Below are 10,059 nucleotides of genomic sequence, written 5' to 3'. Positions count from 1 at the left end.
AGGGCTTCTCAAGGAGCAAACATCCAGTGGCTGTCAACCCGGAAGGGGGAGAGCAGGACAGGCCAGGAGGTGAGACCAGGAAGATGGGTAGGCATTAGCTCTTGAAGTAGAGTGTTCCGTAAGGGCCTGACCCTGGGAAAGACCCCGGGGCTGAGGGAATTTGGCATCTTAGAGGAGTAAGACAAGACCACTCTGGCCGGGACCTGGCCCACGGTGGTGAGGGTGGAATAGGAATGAGGCTAGGGATGGGAGCGGGTAGGTATAGGGCAAGGGTTTTGAAAGGAAGCCACTTCTCAGAAGCCACCGAAGGATTCTCAGCAAGAAAGCTCCAGAAATGACCTCACTTTGCATTTCAGAGAGGTCACTGCTTTGCGGAGGAAGAGCTGGGGAAGGGGTGGTGACAACGTTGGAGGGAAGGCAGAGGGGCTGTGAGGGCCAGTGCAGGTGTCTGTAGTTTCTGAGGAGTGGGACCAGGCAGTATCGAATGGCCCCTGGAGGGACACGGTGGGACCAGAAGCATCGAGTGTCCACCCAGGTCCGGCTTTCCGGTGGCACCTGTCTCCCAGGGCGGGGGTGGGGGGAATAGGGATTGTCCCAGCAGTGAGCATCACCTGAGGTGTTGACGAGGAGAAAAGGTGGGTGGGGTTCTTCCAGATGATGCCAGAAGAGTATAGAAAATGCTAACACTTCTGGTGTTTTCAAGAGAAAATACAAAATCCAAACTTGATAAGAAAGAAGCCAGAGGGAGGGAAGCCTGAGTCTTCAGGAGAAAGGAGGGCTGTTCTTGGAGCGAGGGGCTTTGTGAGATGTCACAGCTGTGTGGCAAGCTGGGGATGTGGCCGCAGAGGGAGGAGGCTAGAGCCAGTCGTTTCAGAGTGGGTGTGGGCTTCTTTGACCCCTTGCTCCAAGGTGTGACTCTGGGAGTGGCTGACTCGAGATCTTTGGAGGTGAGGAGGCAGAAAGAGGCATTTGAAGAGAGACCCCCACGACATCTCCCCAGGTGAGTTTAGCATGTTGGTCCCTGACATCTCTGAAGGGGGACAAAGGAGGTGTTTCTGGTCGTCGCTGGCACAGGGGCCACTTCTCCCATCATCCCCTCTGTTGCCTTTGGCTCCATCATTGCTTTCTTGACATGGTCACCAAAACCCCCACGGGAGGTGCCACCATCACTCAATCACCAGCACACAGACATCTGTGAAGAATGTGCTCTTCGCAAGGAGTTGTGCTGGGCCCTGGTCGTGTCAACGACCAACACAGGTGAGGTCTCCACCCCTCGGGGAGCTCACGGTCTGTGGGGCACCCTGAAAACAAACACATGAACAGACCTAGGAGACGAGAAGTGGAATGACCCAGCAACCCCACTCTTCGGTATTTACCCAAAAGAAATGAAACGTGCCCACACAAAGGGCTGTGCTCACGTGTTCCTAGAGGCACTGGTCATGATGTCCCCAAACCAGAACAACTCAAATGTCCATCAGCTGGAGAGTGGGTAAGCAAACTATGCTCTGTCTCTACAATGGAAGGAACCGGAGCGAACTGCTGATTCACACAGAATGAATCTCAAAAGCAACATGCTTTTTGAGTGAAAGAAGCCATACGCAGAGGCCCATGTACTGTATGATTTGGCTTTACGTGAAATCCTAGAAAAGACAGAACTATAGTGACAGGAAGCAGATCGCTGGCCGGCTGGGCCAGAGGGTTGAGAATGGATGCTGGGAGGTAGAGGGGACTTTTTCGGGTGATGGGAATGTTCTACATCATGACAGTGGGGGTGGGTACATGACTACTCATTTGTCAAAGCTCGTCAAATTGCACTCTTGAACTTAGTGAATATCAGCGTATGTAAATTATACTTTAATAAAGCTTAATTAAAAAAATTTTTTTAACGTTTATTTATTATTGAGAGACAGAGAGACACAGAGCGTGAGCAGAGGAGGGGTAGAGAGAGGGGGAGACACAGAATCCGAAGCAGGCTCCAGGCTCTGAGCTGTCAGCACAGAGCCCAACGTGGGGCTTGAACTCACAAACCGCGAGATCATGACCTGAGCTGAAGTCAGTCGCCCAACCAGCTGAGCCACCCAGGCGCCCCAATAAAGCTTAATTTTTGAAAAGACGTGAAGACTATGAGTGTCAGGGAAGGCGGTGACAGAGGAGCTGAGGCTGGGAGGTGGTGGGGACTGGTTTTGGAGGTGTCCTTTCTCTGGGCAGGGCACTTGGGAGTGGAGGAGGTGGGTCATGTGGTATCTCTATGCTTAACATCCCACTGGATAATTTTAACTCTTAGGTAAACAGAGGCAAAGCTAGATGCAAGCTGTGTGTTGAGATAATTCACTTTTATAGGCTGCTTTTAGATGAGACATCACTTCCTGCTCAGGTTAACTGGAATAGCCTGGCCGAAGCTGTGTGGAATGGCCAGCAGGCACTTGTATTGGGGGTTAGGCTGAAGCAGGAGGCTGATATGTGTGTCGGGGGCGGAGGGGGGGGGTGGTGGTGAGACTCGCCAGGCCTCCCCCAACAGGTGGGGTGTTCTGGTCTGGGTTCACCACTGGACCATAGGCAAAGCCCAGGGCGTCTCCCAGGAGAATGGCCTGCCTCATGGTCCTGGCAGCCTGGGTGTGGTAATGGCAGGAAGTCCTCTGACCTACTGCCCTCAAGCCCCTCCAGGGACGCTCATCTCCCAGACCAGCGGGCAAACCGTCAGCCAATCTCAGCCCAGGGTGTCCACTCAAAGACCAGGCTCTGCTGCTGCCCCCAGGGGACGGGGTGTGCGAGAGCAAGGGGTCTCCCCGGCCTTCACCCTGGCTAGACTGTCCCTGGGGTTCCCGTCCTGGCAAGGAAGGGTCAGGGCCAGGCTGAGGCCTCTGCTCTAGGGCCGTGGGCCCCAGGGTTCACCTGGAGGAGCCGGCTCCTGAGTAGGAAGTGGAGGCAAACCTATAAACGTGGAGGTCCCCACATTGCAGGGGACAGGAACCACCTGGCTCTTTTGGTCTCTCGCATGCTCCCCGCTGCTCCCTGAGGATGGCCCCGAGGGCCGATGCCACCCTGGGTGGGCATGTGGGCTGTTCTGCCTCCTGGCTGGCCATGGTGGGGCCTGGGCAAGGGGCCGGGGGGTTTCATCGGTACAGGCCCCGCTGGTCTTGGCGTTGCTGTTTGAAGTAGGTTGGACTGGCTATCAGGACACTGGCCAATCTTGGAACTGGTGAGCCCCGGGACCCAGTGACCTTTTCCCCCTGTGGCCTTGACTGGGGCTGGGAACCTCCGGCCTGGCGTCCTGTGTCCTGCCAAGAGGATGTCCTGTCCTCAGGCCAACTCCCCGCCCTCCCCCATCCCTCTGGGGCCTCTATCGGTGGAGGTGGGGGTGTGGGTGGAAGGGAGTTGGAAGTCAGCCGGCCGCCCCCGCGTGGGGTCCTGAGCCCCGTCTCTCCCAGCTCCCTCCTCCCCCTGGACTGGGTCACAGGGACAGAGGCCCTCAGCCCGGCACCTGGGGTTTTCCCAGGACCTGACTCCGGTTCCCCCAGCAGGACAGGGGTGGGGGTAGCTGCTCTACGAAACAAAGGCTGGGAGAGGAGAGAGGAAGTAGGGAACAGGGAAAAGGAAGGGGAAGGGGCTGAGCACACTCCGAGGCCACCTCTCCAGGCGCTGCCTCCCCCATCCCTCTCTCCGGTTTCCTGCCCTGAGCCTGTGCTTGCGCTCTGGGGAGGAAGTGAGGGAAGAAGGGCACGAACCAGCTCAGTTCCAACCACCGCCACAGCCTGCCTCACCATGAGGGAGAGTGAGGCCGCGAGTGGGGAGTCTCGGGTGGAAAGGTGTAAGAGGCTCCGGGAGCTCAGCCCCAGTGGGCTGCAGGACGATGGGGGCTGGTACTTGGGGAGCAGGGGAAAGAGCAGGCTGAGCACCCCCACCTGCAGGCACCTCCTGGCCCTGGATCTTACGGATGTGACCCCAGGGTCCTCCCTCCACCCCCAGCTGGTGGCCTCTGGGCACCTGCGCTTCTACCCACTCACGTGTGTCCAACCTAGTGTGCGGGTGCGAATACGCGCGTGCGTACATCTATAGGTGCGTGTATGTGCGCGCGTATGTGCGCGTCGGTGCGTGCACTGGTGCGTGGGTGCGCGTGCTCACGTGCGCGCGCATGCGCTTGTACGTGAATGCGCATGTGCGTACATCTGTGTGTGCGTGTGCGTGCGTGGGTGCGCGCGCACGTGCTGGTGGTGGGTGTTCGAGTGCGTGCACGTACGTGCCTGTGTCTCCAGGTTGGTTAGGTTCGTGTGGAGTCGAGTGGATGTATGTCTGCGTGGATCTGCGTGTGTGCCCTGAGTCTCTGTGCCTCTGATATGTTTCCGAGCAGGTCCCCGGGCCTTGCATGTGTGCACACGTATGCGCTCATGTGTTTGAGTCTGCATCCTGGGCATGTGTCCGACGGTATGCGTGTCTGTGTGGCCTCCGTGGACATCTTGTTTGCGGGGTGGAATGCTGTTTCCCCTCTGAGGTTGAGAAGGACCCGTCCTCCGCAGAAAGCCTGGCCCCGGAGGAGCGGGGGGCAGGAAGGCAGCTGTTAGGCTCTCTCTGCTGCCCTCCCCCCCCTCCCCCCCCCACTGCCCTGACCCGGGGCTCCGTCCACCTTCAGCACAGGCAGCTCAGCTGAGTTAAAAATAGCCCCAGGGCCTCTGGAAGCGGAAGGGGTAGAGGCACCCGCGGCAGCAGGAGGGAGGAGGCCTGGAGGCACCCCTGGCCCAGCAGGCCCTACCCCCGCGGCAGCAGGAGGGAGGAGGCCTGGAGGCACCCCTGGCCCAGCAGGCCGCGGGCGGGTGGAGGCCGTACCAGCATTCCAAGGCCAGCTGGTCAGGCTCCAGCAGGGTGGGCCCCACATCCGCCTGGCCCCACCTGTAAGGCTGCAGGACCCCCACCCTGTGTGGTTACTCTGGGCCCTGTTCTTGTGAAAGAGCCTGGCCTGAGCCCAGCTCTGAGCCTCAGTCCCCAGGGGGGAGGAAGCGCCCCCCCCCCCCCAGTGATGCCCCAGGGGCCGCCCTCACCTGCCTTCTCAGCTCCCTCCTTGGAGGGTCCTTGGAGCCTTCCAGGCCCTGGTGGGATGCGGGACAGGGCGGAGGGTCCCAGGGAACGCTCCTTTCTCAGGGAGGGGTCAGTGGAGAGATTTGGGGGTTGTTTTGTATAACTTTTTATTGAAATACCACATGCATACAGAAAAGTGCACATACTTTAAGTGTGTGGCTGAATAAATTTTCATAAACGGAATGCATCTTGTCGCCAGCACCCAAGTCAAGGAAACAGGACATTGCAGCCCCAGGGGGGCCTCCTGGGCCCACACCCCAAAGGTCATCCTACGTGACCCTATTGGCAGCACTGGTCCCCACCAGTGTCACGGGAGCCCCTCCGCTCCACTCTCGATGACACCGGTGTGGTGTCCGCAGAGGGGCCTGGACTCGACGGTGGCTCCACTGTGAGACGGGCCCTATTTTATTTGCCGCCTCTACTGCTGAGGGACATCTGGGTTTTTCCACTTGGGGGTATTACAAATAGGGTGGCTTTGAACTTTCTGGTACGTGGTTTTTGGTGAACCTGATGTACAGGTCCCACCGGACCCCCCAGGAGTGGGATTGTAGTTTAAACCCAGCACAAATCCCTCTGAGGATCTGATGGGTGTGCTATGGACACTCTCCCAGAAACGCTAGCGTTTGCTTAGGATTTCCGGGAGTCCTGTTCCCCGCCCCACCCCTGGGTTCCGGAAACTCGAACCCCGGCTTCTCCAGCCTCAGCGTCAGTTTGTCCTCAGCCAGCCTAGGTCTTGGGCTAGGGCCCCCCAGGAGGGATGGGCAGCCCCCGTGCGCCCTCCAGCAGCCAGGCACGCCCAGAGGAGGCGCTCCATCCTGGAGGCCCACCCTTCCTTCCTCAGGAAAACCTGTGGTCTGATAAGGCCTCCAGGCTCTGGTTCTCAAAACCACCCCGGCACTCGGACCCCCCAGGGGAGGAGGGACCAGAGCCCCAGGCAGCCTGTGGCAGCTGGGGTGGGGACCTGGTTCTGGGCGCTCCACAACCACTCCTGCACGACAGGTCCTCCCCTCACGGCTGCCAGGTCGGCGGGCTGTGTGGCGGAGGTGGCTGGCCAGGTAGGGCAGGGCAGCTCCTCTCAGCAGCCCTGCCCCCCTCACCCCCCCCCCCCCCCCGCCTCCCGGGGCAGGGTGGTCCTTCATTCAAGGCTTTGGCCAAGCTCTCACCCCCCACTGCAGCCCCTCAGCCTGGGCTTTTCCTCCGACCCTACCCGAACCTACCCGAGGGTGGGCAGGGGGCCCAGAGGAGGAATGCTGGCACCCAGTTCTCCCTCACCGCCCGGCAATGGCCCAAGCAACCCCCTTTCCTCCAACGTGGCCTCTGCCCGGGGTCTGTGAGCCCCGGGGCTTCCGCTGGCATCGCAGGACCACTCCAGGCCAAATCCCAGCGGGAAAGGGGTGCCCACACAGCATCCTAGGCTCACAACCGCGGCAGTCGGCCTCAGAGCCCAGGCTCAGCTGCCCCCACCTGTGCCCTTCCTTGCACCCACCTGGCTCTGGTGTCTGCTAAGCTCCTGTGTAACGAGCTGTCGAGCAAGACAGCATCTCCTGGGGCCCCTGTCCTGTCTTGCTCAGCCCACTCGGCCCTACCCGGTCGGTTCTTGAGGCGTAGACTGATGCTCGGAGGAGTGAGTCACTTACCCCAAATCACACAGCTGTGGTGACCCCAAACCTGGCCCGGCTGGCCCCAGAGCCCTCAGGCTCTAGGACACAAAGGGAAACCCACACGGCCCTGAGCTCGTGGAGCACAGGGAGGGGTGCAGGACAGACAGAAAGTGCAGCCAGTAGGCCAGAGGCAGGGCCTCGTGTGGGTGGGGTCTTCCGCCTGAGGGAGACCTCACCAGAGTTGGGAGCGGGTCCTCAGGGATGGCTGGGAACCGCGAGGTGGGAAGGGGCAGGTCCGGTTGAGGGCAGAGTGGGTGCAGTAGCCCTGGGGCAGGCCACAAGTAAGTGGTTGGTGCACGTGCAGGCTGGGCACTTGGCCTGTGGAGCCGGTGGGGGGCAGCTCAAGCGGCAACCTCTCGTCCGAAGCGGGGCGTGTGGGCACGGGCCTCCCGGGTCGTGAGACCAGCTGCAGGCACAGCTGGACGGCGAGTGGCGAGGGAGGGGGGGCCGCGTCTGTGCGAGCAGGCTGGCCGGCAGGGGTGAAGGATGCCTGAGCCACAGAGATGGGGAGAGGAGGGAGTATTCCGTTTCAAGCGCTCCCTTCTCCTTTCAGGCCGGGCTGACCTGGAGGGGACACGGGAGGCTGACCTGTGTGGCACTTCTGCAGGAGGGGGCCTCGCCAGTGGGGGTGGGCGTCATCCTGGAGTGTCCACTGGGGGCTGGTCCCACCTGAGCGGGACTGGAGGTCACCTTGCCACATCTCAGTGGGAACCCTGGGGCCCAGAGAACAGATCCCGGTGTCCCCACGCTCCCCCTCGGCTCGCTGTCCTCCGGGCAAGGCTCGCGGGAGTCACCCAGGGCCCGGGCATCCTGAGGAAGGGGCTCTGCCCTGGTGCCTGCCCAGGTGACACCCGAGGCCCCCCGCGAGCAAGAGAGAGGAGTGCGCTGAGGTCACCCCACCGCCACATGACCTCTCCTGACCCCAGCCGTGCAGGGGTGCGGGCTGTGTGCCCCGGTGGCTGCCAGGAAGGGATTTCCCCTTTATCACAGGAACCAAGCCAGCTCCGCTCCCTTCGAGGGCTCCCCTCCCCCACGTGGAACCTGTAGCCCCCGGGCCAGCGGCAACTGGGTGGCTCCCACATCCATGCCCCCTCTGGCTTCCTGCCCCCCCCCCTTGCTGCCAAGTGGAGGGGGATCTTCCACACCTGCTCCATCCAGGCGACGTCAGCTCTGCATCCTAAAAATCTCTCTGAGTCATTATTAGATCAAGTCTGTCTCCTGTTCAAAAGTCTCCAATGGCACCCCGTAGCTTGTGGAAAAACCTGGAAGCCCCAGCCTGGGGTTGTTGGAGCCCGGCTCATCCTGCCGGGCCCCAGGCAGGCCTTTGATGGCTTCTCCCCCTCAGGGGCACCCTCTGGACTCGGCTCGCTGAAGATCACCTGCTGCCCGCCTCTGTCCACCCCCACAGCCGTGTCCGCCCACCCCGCACCCACAGACACGTCTTGCCCTCATTCCTGAGGCTTGGGCGGGACCATCTCCTGCTCCGTGTCCAGAACTGGGCCCGGCGCACACGCGTGGGCTCGTTCCGCTGGGAGAGAGGAAAGCGCAAAAGCACGCAGAGCCCACGCTCACACTCTCGCGCACTCTCCACACAAATGGCTGCTTCTGAACGAGCACACACAGGTTCCCCCCCACCACCAGGCACACACAGGCACCGTTCACGGACACACGCCTAGCGCACGTGGACACACGCAGGAAGACACACACGTGTGCAAAGACGAAGGCTCTGGCAATTGTCCACAAGAAATAGCACTGGATGGTCAGGGGTGACCCAGCCAATGTCGCCGGGACCACCGCACCTGGGGGCGACACACGTACAGACTGGCTTGGCGCCCGTGGCACCAAGACGGCCAAGACTTTTACAGGCAGGACAGCGGACAAGAGGGCCGTGGTGTGGACAAGAACCGAAGGGGGTGACGGAGGTGACCCAAGCGTCTGGTTGCACGCGACTTATGCTGCGTTGCGTTCTCTTGAGCAAAGACTCAGCACCGGGGCGGGGGGCACCGCAGGGACGCGGCCTGGCGAGTCAAGGTCCTCGGCACAGTGTCTGGGCAAGTGCTTTGTGAGAGTCCGCGGTTTCCGAGGCGGGGGCGCACGCTTCTCGGTCTGCGGGGGAGGGAGAGCAGAGCCAGGAGTGTCCCCGAGTCCCCGACGGAGGCCGAGCATCTGGGCCGCGACAGCCCCGGACCCACTGTGTGGCGTCTGGTCCCGGGGCCTGAAGGAGGTTTTGTTTGATTGATTGGCATCTTTTGAAGCTTTTGCTTTTTAAAAACAAGCTTTCTAGAGGCGCCTCCGGGCTCAGTGGGTTGACCCTCCCACTTCCGCGTAGGTCGTGATCTCACGGTTCGTGGGTTCGAGCCCCGCGTCGGGCTCTGTGCTGCCGGCTTGGAGCCTGGAGCCTGCTTCGGATTCTGTGTCTTCCTCTTTCTCTACCCCTCCCTCGCTCATGCGCGCGCTCTCTCTCTCTCTCTCTCTCTCTCAAAAACAAATATTTTAAAAACTAAAAACAATTTTTTTATTTTGGAATAGTTTTAGATGTACAGAAAACTTGCAAAACGGTGAAGGGCAGAGAGCTCCTGGACGGCCTCCCCACCCTCCCACCTCCCACCCCTCACACCTTGTGTGCCTCATACCTCGGCACTTCAACCTCCTGCCCTCACACCTCCCGCCCCTCACACGTCGTGGCGCCTCACACCTACTGCCCCTCGCACCTTGTGACGCCTCACACCTCACGGTGCCTCACACCTCCCTCCCCTCACACCTCCCGCCCCTCACACTTCCCACCCTCACACCTCATGGTGCCTCACACCTCGTGGCACCTCACACCTCCCACCCCTCACACCTCGCGGCGCCTCCCACCTCCCACCCCTCACGCCTGGTGGCGACTAACACCTCGTGGCGCCTCACACCTCCCGCCCCTCACACCTCCCACCCCTCACACCTAATAGCGCCTCACACCTCCCACCCCTCACACCTCGCGGCGCCTCCCACCTCCCACCCCTCACGCCTCGTGGCGACTAACACCTCGTGGCGCCTCACACCTCTCGCCCCTCACACCTCCCGCCCCTCACACCTCCCGCCCCTCACACCTCAGGGTGCCTCACACTTAATGGCGCCTCACACCTCCCACCCCTCAACCTCCCACCCCTCGCACCTCACAGCTCCTCACACCTCCCTCCCCTCACACCTCCCGCCCCTCACACCTCGTGGTGACTCACACCTCGTGGCACCTCGCACCTCGTGGCGCCTCACACCTCTCGCCCCTCACACCTCATGGCGCCTCACACCTCCCGCCCCTCACACCTCCCACCCCTCACACCTCCCGCCC

The sequence above is a fragment of the Neofelis nebulosa genome, chromosome 9, assembly GCF_028018385.1.
Source record: "Neofelis nebulosa isolate mNeoNeb1 chromosome 9, mNeoNeb1.pri, whole genome shotgun sequence".
NCBI lineage: Eukaryota > Metazoa > Chordata > Mammalia > Carnivora > Felidae > Neofelis > Neofelis nebulosa.
This window is presented reverse-complemented; position numbering follows the sequence as displayed.